Here is a 12957-nt window from a genome sequence, read left to right as displayed (position 1 = left end):
ACAAAAATATTAAACTATACATTGTGATTAATAATATGAGATATGGTAAGAACTTACCCTTGTTATCTCTATTTCTACGAAGTCCATAGGGTTCCACAGGATACCTTGGGGTATAGGTGTGACGTCAGTCGCAGGGCACCAAAGAGTTAAGCTTTCAGCCTCCCAGGATGCACTAGGTCCCCCTCCTATACCCCGCCCCCGGGCCAAGGCACCTCAGTTAGTTACCAAGCCATAGGCCGGAGGAGGAGAAGGAAGAGAGAGAACAAAGATCTGGACACATACAAGAATCACATTCTCACCAGAGGGAGACGGAAAACCGGTGACCAGAGCAAAGCCTATCTGCAGCACAGGTGCGACAGGGCGGGAGTCCTGTGGAACCCTATGGACTTCGTAGAAATAGAGATAACAAGGGTAAGTTCTTACCATATCTCATATTTTCTACTTCAGGGTCCATAGGGTATCCACAGGATACCTTGGGGATGTCCCAAAGCAGTATCCTTTAAGGGTGGGGACGCTCCTGTGCAGAAAGGAGAATCCGCCGCCCGAAGGAAGCATCCTGAGAGGCGAAGGTGTCAAACCTGTAATACCTCACGAAGGTATGGACAGAAGACCACGTAGCAGCCTTGCAGATCTGAACTGCCGAGGCACCACGTCGAGCTGCCCACGAAGGACCCACAGACCTAGTGGAATGAGCCTTCAGAGAAGGAGGGACCGGTAGGCCTTCATGAAGATAAGCTTCAGAAATAGCCATACGGATCCAGGCTGCCAAAGTTTGCTTTGAAGCAGGCCAACCCTTTTTACGGAAGCCATAGAGGACAAACAAAGCGTCCGACTTCCTAAACGAAGAAGTGCGGTCAACATAAGTCCTTAAGGCCCGCACAACATCCAAAGAGGCCTCACCCACGGAAAGACCCGATGAGTTAAAGGCCGGAACAACTATTTCCTCGTTAACATGAAACTGGGAAACAACTTTGGGAAGAAACTCGGGCCGAGTGCGGAGCACTGCCCTGTTCCCATGAAAAACCAAGAAAGGGGGTCTACAAGAAAGAGCCCCTAACTCAGAAACACGTCTGGCCGAAGCAATGGCCAGAAGGAAAACAGTCTTAGCTGTTAGCCATTTAATATCCACTGAGCCCAGTGGTTCAAACGGCGGTCCTTGGAGAGCCCTCAGGACCACAGCCAAATCCCAAGGCGCCACAGGTGGAACAAAGGGCAGCTGAATACGGAGAACACCTTGCATAAAGGTGCGCACATCCGGGATTGTAGCAATCCTACGGTGAAACCAGACAGATAGGGCCGAAACCAGTACCTTCAAAGAAGCAAGGCGAAGCCCATGATCTAGTCCCGCTTGCATGAAGGCGAGAATCCGAGACAGACGAAACTCCCGCGGTGCATAACCTCTCGGTCGACACCACTGGAAGAACGTATGCCACACGCGATGGTATATCCTCGCGGAAGACGGTTTCCGAGCTCGTAACATGGTATGCACCACAGAGCTGGAAAACCCCCGGGACCTCAGCATGGCCGTCTCAACAGCCACGCCGTCAAAGACAGCCGAGTCAGGTCCGGGTGAAGACAAGGACCCTGAGACAGAAGGTCCGGTCGTAGCGGCAACCGCAGAGGACTGTCCACGGACAGACCCTGAAGGTCTGAGAACCAGTGCCGTCTGGGCCACGCGGGAGCTATCAACAGGAGCGTCCCTCCTTCCTGTTTGAACTTCCGGATTACCCGTGGAAGAAGGGAGACCGGAGGGAACAGGTATGCGAACCGGAACGTCCACCGGACGGACAGAGCATCCACCAGAGACGCCCCTTCGTCTCTTGTGCGAGACCCGTACACCGGCAACTTGTTGTTGTGCCGGGACGCCATGAGGTCGATTTCTGGAAGACCCCACCTGTCCACCAGTAGTTGAAAAACGTCCGGGTGCAGGGACCATTCCCCTGGATGAACGTCCTGGCGACTTAGAAAGTCCGCCTCCCAATTTAGCACTCCCGGGATGAAGACCGCTGATATGGCCGGAAGATTGCGCTCCGCCCAAAACAGGATCCGAGAGACCTCTACGAGAGCTGCCCGACTGCGAGTTCCTCCTTGCCTGTTTATGTAGGCCACGGTGGTAGCGTTGTCCAACTGGACCTGCACCGGGTGACCCTGGAGAAACCGCTGTGCCTGCAGGAGAGCATTGAAGACCGCACGGAGTTCCAAGATATTTATTGGAAGCTCCGCTTCTGTCGGCGTCCACCTGCCCTGGAACAAGTGTGGACCCGAAACTGCTCCCCAGCCACGAAGACTGGCGTCCGTTGTCAACAGGACCCAATTTGGAACCCAGAACGGACGTCCCTTGTTGAGGTGGGTCGTCTTTAACCACCACGCAAGGGACAGGCGAACCTCCGGGGTGAGCACAATCGTCTGGAACTTCAGAGACTGCGGCAGCCCGTTCCACTTGGACAGGATCAGGTGCTGCAGAGGTCTGGAGTGAAACTGGGCGTATTCCACCATGTCGAACACCGACACCATGGAGCCCAGTAACCTCATCGCCGAGTGTAAGGACACCCGGCGGCTGTGCAGACAACTGCGCACCCTTGACTGTAAAGCAGAGATCTTGTCCTCCGTCACGAAGATCCTTTGCTGTCCCGAGTCCAATAAGGCTCCAAGATGCAGAATCCTCCGAGACGGGATTAGAGTGGACTTCTGCCAGTTGATTAGCCAGCCGTGCCGTTGCAGCAGTGCAATGGTCAGGTCCAAGTGGTGTAACAGGAGCTCTGGAGATCCTGCCACCAATAACAGGTCGTCCAAGTACGGCAACATGCGGACTCCTTGCAGCCGCAGAGAAGCCGCCATGACCGCCATCACCTTGGTGAAAACACGTGGTGCTGTCGCCAGGCCAAAAGGTAACGCCCGAAACTGGAAGTGGTCGCTGCGGATTGCAAACCGAAGGAACTCTTGATGGCGCAAAAGAATAGGGACATGCAGGTAAGCGTCATGTATGTCCAATGACACCATGTAGTCCCCAGGTTCCAGCGCCAGAATGATGGACCGTAGGGTCTCCATCCGAAACTTCGGCACCAGCAAAGACTTGTTGAGTGCTTTGAGGTTGAGAATCGGACGATATGACCCATTGGGTTTCTGTACCAAAAATAGATTTGAATAGAAACCCTGGCCCCTCTGGGAGAATGGAACAGGCACTATAACTCCAGCCTGGAGCATAGTGTGCAATACCTTCCGCAGCTCCGTAGCCTTGTTCCGGTCTGATGGTAGACCCGTGGTGAAGAATCGAGCCGGGGGTCTGTGCCGGAAGGAGAGGGCGTACCCGTGGGAGACCACCTCCAGAACCCAAGTGTCTGTCGTAGTGAATGACCAACACCGGGAGAACTGCAGCAGGCGGCCTCCCACCCTGGGATCCCCCAAGGGGAGACCCGGACCGTCAGGCCGCAGGCTTGTCATCTGGCTTGGGGGCCGGACGTCTGGTACTCCATGCGTGTTTCCGGGGCTTGACCGATTTCTTAGGGCCAGCCTGTTGAGGAAACGACTGTGGTTTGGGCCTGCCCTGGGCCCTAGATGACCGAAAGGACGATGGTCCAGAACCAGAAGGAGCAGCGGCCGACGGGAGACAAGCAGATTTGGCTGCCGCCAGCGTGGCCACAATCTTATCCAGATCCGGACCGAAGAGAACTTCTCCGGTAAACGGCAACGCTTCCAGACCTTTCTTGGAATCTGCGTCCGCCTTCCAGGATCGCAGCCACAAGGTGCGACGAGCAGCTACCGCTGCTGAAGAAATTCTAGACACCAGAGTACTAATGTCTAGAGCCGCCTCGTTGATGTAGGTGGCTGAATCACGGAGATTGCCAATCAACTCCGCCTGTTCGGCCGGACAGTCGGATTCAAAAGAAGCCTCTAATGAATCCGCCCAGCGCTCCATCGCTCTGGCAACCCAGCAAATGGCCATAGCCGGCCGTGCTGCCCCCCCTGCAAGGGAATAAGCGGACTTCAGGCAGATTTCTACCTTGCGGTCCGTAGCATCCTTAAGGGAGGACATGGATGGCATCGGCAATGTGGCACTACGAACAAGACGGGTCACGTGAGAATCCACCTGTGGAGGGGATTCCCACTTAGCAAAATAATTATCCGCGAACGGATAAGCCACCGCCAGGCGTCTCTGCGGCTGGTATCTTTTGCCAGGTTGTTTCCACGCCTCCTCTAAATGGTCCACCAACTGACCCGAAAGAGGAAAGACTGTGGCATCGCCCTTCACATCTTTGAAAAAGGCATACTTAGATTTAGCCGCTGGGGGAACTTCGTCCTCAATCACCAAGGCTGTGCGGACCGCCCGAATAAGTCCAGGAATATATACTTTGGACTTAGCATCAGCGTCCTTAGTATGGAGAGGTTCCTGATCGTAAGGATCCAGAATCTCCCCATCATCAGACGTCCCTTCGTCATCCTCATAAGGAGCGGACAGAGACGCCACCGGCCTTTTATGAGGCCGCATCACAGACTCCCCTTGCAACACATCCGACAAGTGCTGTACAGAACTCGTCAGGGAGTTAACCCACGCTGGCTCCTGAGAACCCGGGAGCGGGGAAATAGGGAGACTGTGGGGTACCACCAATTGTCGTGGGAACCCCTGCATGGGTGACGACACCACAGACTGCTGGGACAAACCCATCGGAGTAAACGCGTGCTGCGGAGCTAACTGGCCCACTAAAGCTGTTAACGCCTGAGCGAAACAAGCCCAGGGCGGCTCCTGTACCGGTGCTGTAACCGTAATAGGCCACGCCATGGACAAACACTGCCGGCAAAGGCCGTCCGCGCTACCCTCCCCCTCCGCTAACGGTACTTTGCACGTGGTACACTGTAGCCGGAGGGGAAAATCACTTTCAGACATGATGGCACCACGTATGTGACCTCTCTCACCAATTAAGTATTAAATAGGCGAGAGACCACCCTGCAGCACCGCACCGCAAGGGCTTTAGCAGAAAGAACAGGGACAGTAATAAAGCTGACAGTTTAGAGAAGAAAAGTTACAGGCAGCGCTAGCACAGTCACATACAATGCAGAGAAATAACAATTCCTGCACTAACAGCGCTGATCACTCAACTACACAGACACAGGGCCTAGTAGGACACAGCGCTGCATACACAGACCTGAGCCACAGCGGAGGAGAGGTATGCGGGGGGACCCAGACCACGATGCTTCCTTCCAGACTTCCAGCAGCGTTCACCATGCGTTGCAGAGAAGATGGCCGCCGAGGAGCAGAGAGAAGCTGGCCTGGGGGAGGAGCGCTGACACAGGACCAGTCAGCACAGTGCAGAGAGGGCTGTGTGCAGCGGGGGAGGCGCCGGCTGTGAGACAGGGAAGGCGCGCTCCCCTGGCATGCATTTAACCCCTGGGACGCCGCAGTGCTACCGCTCTGCTGCGGTCCACTGTCCCAGGGGGTAGTGGAAAGCGCAGGTTCAGTACCTGGCTCCATGCTGCAGCCAGTCCCCAGGGAGCCCCCTGCCTGGGGACTTAGGACCATGTGACCAGCAGGGACCCACCGCGGGACCCCGCTGCTTACCTTTGTCCCCCTTGGATGCGGCCATGGTCCGGAACATCTGGGGTCACCGCTAGCTGGGACCCCAGATGCTCACCAGCATCCCCGGATCGGTACCGGCGTTCTGGTACCGGCGGGGGTGTAGGGAAGACAGCATGGACGTCAGGACTGACTGTCCATGCTGTACATCCAGATGTGCAGCCACAGCTGCACTGAAGAAAGCTTCAGGGGCTCTTCTAGCCCCCACTCCGACAGGTGCACCCGACGCCGGCCGGGCACCAAACTAAACTGAGGTGCCTTGGCCCGGGGGCGGGGTATAGGAGGGGGACCTAGTGCATCCTGGGAGGCTGAAAGCTTAACTCTTTGGTGCCCTGCGACTGACGTCACACCTATACCCCAAGGTATCCTGTGGATACCCTATGGACCCTGAAGTAGAAAGTTGTATTTATGTTAATGCAAATAATAATTAACATTTAGGCAGATGTCCTATGAACTAAACAATGCATCTATGAACACAAATAAATTGATTATCATATGTTCATCTTTTCATTTACGTTTCAGCTGTTTCTTTTAAAGCAGAACATGTATGAAAAATATAATGCAGATCTTAGATGCCTTTGGAGAATTATTTTGCATAAGCTTCTTCCAAAAGGGGAAGACCGATCACCTTACTCCAAGTGCAACAAGAGCCCTATGACTCAGTTGTGTGTCACTATGGAGATGCATATTACTTATTCTGTTGCCAATTTGAAATGGAATCCTTAGTACACAAGCCCATTATCTTATATACAGTACATGGACATGTATCTTAGGTTATTGTCAGACAAGAGCTTTATAGCTGACAGAAAAACAAAGTTGAAAAAAGATTATAATTAATATTGGAGCTTATCCACTCTGAGCATTTTTGCTCTCACAAACTACAGCTCAATAGCTAACCAACAGGTAACATGTTAGATTTGGTGCAGAAGAAAAATGCTCTATCAGAGTGACTAAAAGCTATGTGCGAAAAAGATCAGATTACTTTCCATATTACCGAGGGGCCCGCAGAGTGGGCTAAACCCAGTGGGCTGCCAGGAGGTTACCTCTCAGCAGCCGCTGCCATAGGCATCTCAGACATGGTCACAGGAGATGCAAGTCTGTCAGGGAAAGTCTGATGCAACCACGACGGGCAAGTGGTTAATAAACGTAATCTTAATCTGCTGGCCAAAGAGCCCTGTTAAAATAGCAATGACAACCTGGGATTTAATTTGGCTTCTGATTACCAATCATTACACACAATTCAACTAAAGACCATGAGCTACAGCACTAGGGTTAAATACACTCAGAGCTGGATTAGGACCTCATGGTGCCCAAGACAAAATACTGGTTCAGGGGCCCTCCCTCCCCTCGATACATTTTTGTTAATAATACCGCTTTTATACCTAAATTCCGGGTCTGACCTGGAGGTTGGAACAGGGTTCCAAACCGGATCAGACCCGGAATTTAGCTGGCGCCGACCCAGGAAATTCCCGAGACGGCGCCGTTCACACCGGAGCAGAGTCTGCAGTGACCCGGCTCTTCCGACGTGGAAGTGGACGCTTGGAGATGACGTCATTTAGAAAGCGCCACTGAAGCCGGCCAATGCGGTGCGCCATTTACACTGCCGGGTTTCATGGGTTATTCCCATGTTAAACCCTGCAAGTTACCTGGGTTGGATTGCTGGGTCACTCGACCTGGTAAATAAACCCTGTCCCCTTTTACACCAAGGAGCTACCTGAGTTAACCCTGCAATAACCCGGGTTTTAGCTCTGGTGTAAAAGGGGTATAATAGAACTTTTTGCTCTTTAATAAATCACCCTTTAGTAGATGTCTCCTCACTAAGGAATTCCTGACTGACAGAATCTCAAAGCCCATTAGCGCATTTGCATACTGAGGGCCTGATTTAGCAGCGTACGCAGATCGGGTGATTGTTAGCCTTTGCGCATGTGTATAAGTGCACTGCAATTATGCACGCACATAGATATCCATCGCAGAGTGTGTGACAAGCTGTGAACGTTTGGGGGTGGTGACATGGGAGTGGTCGGAACAGGGAGGCGTGCCTGTCCATTTTAATGCCGTTTCTTGGATATGCATAAATTAGCCATAGCAATTGCATAAGCAGTTTGAGAGCCCGTGTGTGACGGGATCTGCAATGTCTGTGGATGGTCAGACCTGGTGTAAATGCTGCGTGACTGGCTGATCTGCTTCGATGGTACCAATGTTTACACAGAAGAGCGAGGTTGGACAGATATGAGAAGGCAGCTGTGAGCGTCTTTATGGTGGATGTGCTTTGGCAGGCATTAGCATAGGCATTCCGTACGAATCGGAGCTACATACGTAATAGCGATCCTTACTGAATCAGGCCCTGAGCTTAATGATTAGGACCCATATTGTGTCAATAGGTTCCTTTTCTGTAATTCAACAAACAAATATTAAAATGAAAAGATTATGCTTACCTGCCATATTCAAATTCAGTTGTGCCTGTTTGTCCATGTCACTTCTATTCAACAGCCAGATTGCAGAGACAAGGGGATTAATGACAAACAAAGGTGCAGATAAAAAATTAGAAACCAGGTTGGTTTTGCCTTTCAAATGATTGTTACTTTAAAACATCAGCCAGACTTGCCAGTAAGTCGGCGATGCCTGCAATTTGCAGGCTATTAAATTTACCCCTATACACTATCGGCGGTATCCAATTAGCCCCGAACATTGGGCCTGATTCAGAGCCGGACGCTCTGACCAGAGCGCTCGCTCTGAATCAGGGCCCTCCTACCTAAACTTGGAGCGGCCTCCTGGCCGCTCGCATAGCTGTGGGTGACCACCCACAGCCTATGCGAGCATCCATGATGATGGTCGCGATGGTCAAGACCATCGCGACCATCGGGCTTGCGACGAGACCCTGCGGTAGGGTCTCGGTGACTGCAAGCCCTGGAGTGATTTTGGCTCTATCAGAGCCAAAATCACTCCCACTGACATCACTAGTGATGTCAGTGGGGCCGGACCCAGATGGTAGGCGTTCCCATGGGAACGCCTCCGTCTGGCAGCCACGCCCCCCGGCACGCCCACCAAAGGGGGCGTGCTGTCAATCAACATCGACAGCACGCCCCCTTTGGTGCGAGACCCATAACGACGGCTACCCTGTCGTTATTTGGGTCTCGCGCATGCGCACGACGGAGCTCCCTCCGTCATGCGCATGCGCACTAGGGCACCATCGACCCACTTGCGAGAGTACAGCGCTCGCAAGCGGGTCTGAATGAGACCCATTGTTCAGGCACTAATGGATCCCCCGGGGCTATCCAATTTGCCCAGAAGTGCTGCCCGAAGCCGACACATCGTGGGGTTTTTTCGGGATGTGATGTGTACCAAGAAAAAATCCACGAAAACTGCAGTTTTTTCGCCGCTGCAAAGGCAAAAACACATAGGTCAGTGAACTTATAAGGATCCTATGTGTTTTCATCTGAAATGTCCTGTTATTTCGTCTGAAATAATAGGATAGGGAGAAAAAACATTTGCGGGGATAATCGTAGAAAAATCCCCATTTTGCGCCGTTCGTGGCTAATTGGATATATGTGTTATTTATATCATGTTTTGATATTATCTGGTTGTGAGCTTTCAGGCTCAAAGACGGGTGTTTCTACTGTATGTTTAACCTTTGTGTATCCCACATGGAGATATGGTAAAGTACAGAGCAAGGGGTTTTCAACTCAAATACCACAAACAGGTCATATTTTCTGGATTTCTTTAATCATGTACAGGTTTTTGTTGGGCCACTAATTATCCCACCTGTTTCCACAGGCATAAATCCTGAAAACAAGACCTGTAGGTGGTACTTGAGGACTGGAATTGAGAACCACTGGTATAGAGTACAGTATTAAGAATATAGATGAGTCCTTATGCATTTAGCCTCAATACGACATGCGGCGCGAATGTGCATCCTAATCACAATGTGATGCGACAAGACCACTTCACGAGACTGCTCTGATTAAATTCATATGCAACACTAGTATATCTGTGTGCGGTTGAGTCTGAATCTGTATACGACGCACAACGAAACTTGGCGTGAAAAAAATCTGCGGCCACTACATCGTAGCAGATTCAAACCAAGCAGAGCCGGTACCCGGCATGCCAAGAAGGGAAGTTTGGTGCGACTGCAGCAGTAGTGTATGAGGACCAGGAGGAGGGCTAGGGGTAGGGGTTAGGGGATAGGAGGAAAATACTGTCAGTCACACGTGTGCTGAGGTACTGCTGGTCACATGAGCGCCTGGACCCGGATGATGATGGTGGAGCTGCTGCTGGGACCAGGTAAGTCAGGGGAGATCAGCTCTGTACATCCGTTATACATGTGTATAACAGATTTCTTCTTCAAAAACACAGCGTGGTGGTGCGTGTGTCAGCTGAAGCACAGTTAATTGCGTTCGCATCCCAAGCGTCCACGTCATTTAAGTGGTTAAGTGCACATTTACAGGGCATCGAAGAATTTGAAAAACAATTGATTCAAAAGAGTGCGTAATAAAAATCGAAGTGCTGCTGGAGTAGTACAAAGTACGTATACACCCAAAGAGATACTTAAAACAAACAAGGCAATAATATGGAAGATGTGCAATCTCACAACCGCTCTCCAATTACCAGGATTACATATATAACCAACACTACAGTGTAAAACCACATCAAACAGATGAATGAAATAAATCACCCTTAATTCAATGGGTAGTGGTACAGTCCATTCATATATAGATGGATATCCACAGTGTTCCCTGGGAGGTAGTTTCCAAGCCTCTACGTGAGGGATAACTGTTGTAGATCTGTAATACAATAGTGCCTTGTAGTCCCATCGACATGCAGCATACATCCAGCATCAGATGGCTCACCTTTCTCGGATTCCCGGTGTTAAGCAGCACGTGCATCGCCTCCCGTTTGGTGTACCTGACTATCTGGACCTCAGGCTCGCTTCCCTTTTTTACCAACTGGGACATGGGATGGTTTATCATCTGATGCTGGATGTATGCTGCATGTCGATGGGACTTTGTTATATGTTTATAACCCACTTCAATATTGTAAGTGCAACTTGTATTATTTTGTTTTTAAAAGGAATCTACACTACATTTTCCTCTTGTGTCTTTCCATGCCGGGTGTGTATCCATGAGCAGAGCCGTAACTGGACTTTTTGGTGCCCTGTGCCATAAAGAGCACTGGCGTCCCCCTCATTTTTCAAAGGGACATAATGCACCCAAAAAAGGGCCATGGCTTCATGGGGAAGGGCCAGGGAAGAGATAGTAGAGGCCAGGAGATGCTGGGGATGAAATAAGAGGAAGCTACAAGCAAGAATGATATTAACCAAAATTTGACAGGCCCAAACAGCGCCCCCTGATCTGTGGTGCCCTGTGCGATGGCACCAGCCGCACTACCCTAGCTCAGGCCCTGTCCATGAGAACATAAAGGTTGGCAAGGCACTATTGTATTACAGATCTACAACATTATCCCTCACGTAGAGGTTTGGAAACTTCATCCCTTGTGGATATCCATCTATATATGAATGGACTGTACCACTACCCATTGAATTAAGGGTGATTTATTTCACTAATCTGTTTGATGTGGTTTTACACTGTAGTGTTGGTTATATATGTAATCCTGGTAATTGGAGAGCACTTGTGAGATTGCACATCTTCCATATTAGGGCATTAGAGAGGCATGTGGGATGGTCTGATACATATGGAGAGGTTTGGGTATAACTGAAAGTGCATGTGTGACGTTGATTGGGTAATATTTAATTATTACATAATATGCCTCACATTAGTGCCCACAATTTAATAATATGCCTCATAGCTTTAGCGATGCGTCACTTCTAAAATGTTGCCCTTCAAAATTAAAATATCGTATGTCCTCCTCAGTGACCAGAACCATGCCCAAAAGAAATCCTAGAGTTAATACTAGGGGGTATATTTACTAGAGTGAGAGTTTTTAGAAGTGGCATAGCAACCAATCAGTTTCTAATTAACATTTAGCTAGCTTTCTTCTAGAATAGCTAGAATCTGAATGGTTGCTATAGGCAACATATCAACTTCTAAAAACTCTCACTTTAGTAAATATACCTTCTAAGTGTGAATGCCCTGTTGCCACTCAGTTACATCTAATCAGCTGCGAGTGGAGATCCAGCTGATATTCGTACTACTCTGAATAGCCCTGCAGAGGCCCCTCATATGAATGTGTTGTGCAAAAAACTGCAGATGCAGCCACTTTGCGTGTTACTGAATCAGGCCCTTCTTACTCCTGCTAGAACATATAATTAAAAAGCTTTATTTTTACCGGTAACATCAAGTTGCACTACTGATTTCACAGTGGAGAGCCATCAATGGAATCCCTTATATGAAACTGACTTTTAGTCATACTTGCCGACATCTAAGTTTTCATCCCCAGGAGAAGCCCGGGGAGAAACAGGTGGGCGGTGTTGGGGGCGGGGCTGGACGGTTCGCATCATTAGGCCCCGACCCTTGCGGTAATTTGCTGCATATTTAATTAGGGGGAGGGCAAAATGACCAGATTCTCATAGGAACGCGTGATTAGGCCCAGCCCCCTACTAACGGACCCGCTGATCCCATGGAAAATTCACCCCATTCTGCCCACTTCACTAGGAAGTGGGCGGAATGCGGGATAAGTGCCTACTCTTCCGGGGGTGGGTTACTCGGAAAAAAGGGAGCCTCCCAAAGATCCTGGGAGGGTAGGCATGTATTCTTTTAGATATGCTGGCCCAATAAGGTTATGGCTATCAAATCTGGTGGCAAAGGGGTTAAAAGGCCAATTTCAAAAAAAATCAATAAGTGTCTGTAGTTTTTTTTTAAGGGATGGAAGATTTGGGGCCAATGCAAATCCACCTATTCTATATAAAAACCACTTGAATTTTATCCTGGGCTAACAAGGTTTTGGTATCAGAACACAAGGCAAAGTAAGCAAAAGAGACATATTTACCAATTATATTAAACAATTATAGGTTTTTAATAATTAAACCCAGAGCCATAACTAGGGGTGTGTGAGCAGTGCAGTTGTCCAGGGTGCAAGGCCAAGGGAGCGGCAACGTCACTGTCCTGTGGCATCTGTATTTGGCTTGGAACGGCACTTTGTAGCCTGCGAATCTGCTGGAAAGCCAATCTGCGCGTCCTGCTATGGCTCTGGTTAAAACACTGATGTTACATACTAAATATAGGTGGATTTTAATGTAAGGAGTCCCTTTCAAATTGCTGGCCCAAACTGGTTTAACCCCTGAAAGCTGCAGCTACTTTAGTGCCCCCTGTTTGATAAAACCATGTTGTTGTGTCATGTTTAATGCAAGTATGTTCTTGTATGTGACCCCTCTATGGATTTCCAATGTAAAATGGCTTGCCTGTAAAATTGATTAAAAAAATAGCTCAGACTTT

At 49.8% G+C, this 12957-nt stretch overlaps 1 protein-coding gene across 4 annotated transcripts in view; it reads right to left on the bottom strand.

Annotated features, from left to right (window-relative positions):
- The window catches only part of CUNH1orf232 (chromosome unknown C1orf232 homolog), a 71455-nt gene that overhangs the window by 55489 nt on the left and 3009 nt on the right, over positions 1-12957 (bottom strand). The window contains exon 2 of one of the 4 annotated variants that reach the window (XM_088442090.1): positions 8005-8048. The exons of the other annotated variants lie outside the window; for them this stretch is intronic. The gene's annotated coding sequence lies outside the window, so the exon portion shown is untranslated. The remainder of the gene's footprint in view (positions 1-8004; positions 8049-12957) is intronic. 4 annotated transcript variants of the gene reach the window in all.

This window comes from Taudactylus pleione, unplaced genomic scaffold (assembly GCF_031769625.1).
Source record: "Taudactylus pleione unplaced genomic scaffold, aTauple2 ptg000305l, whole genome shotgun sequence".
Lineage (NCBI taxonomy): Eukaryota > Metazoa > Chordata > Amphibia > Anura > Myobatrachidae > Taudactylus > Taudactylus pleione.
This window is presented reverse-complemented; position numbering and strand designations above follow the sequence as displayed.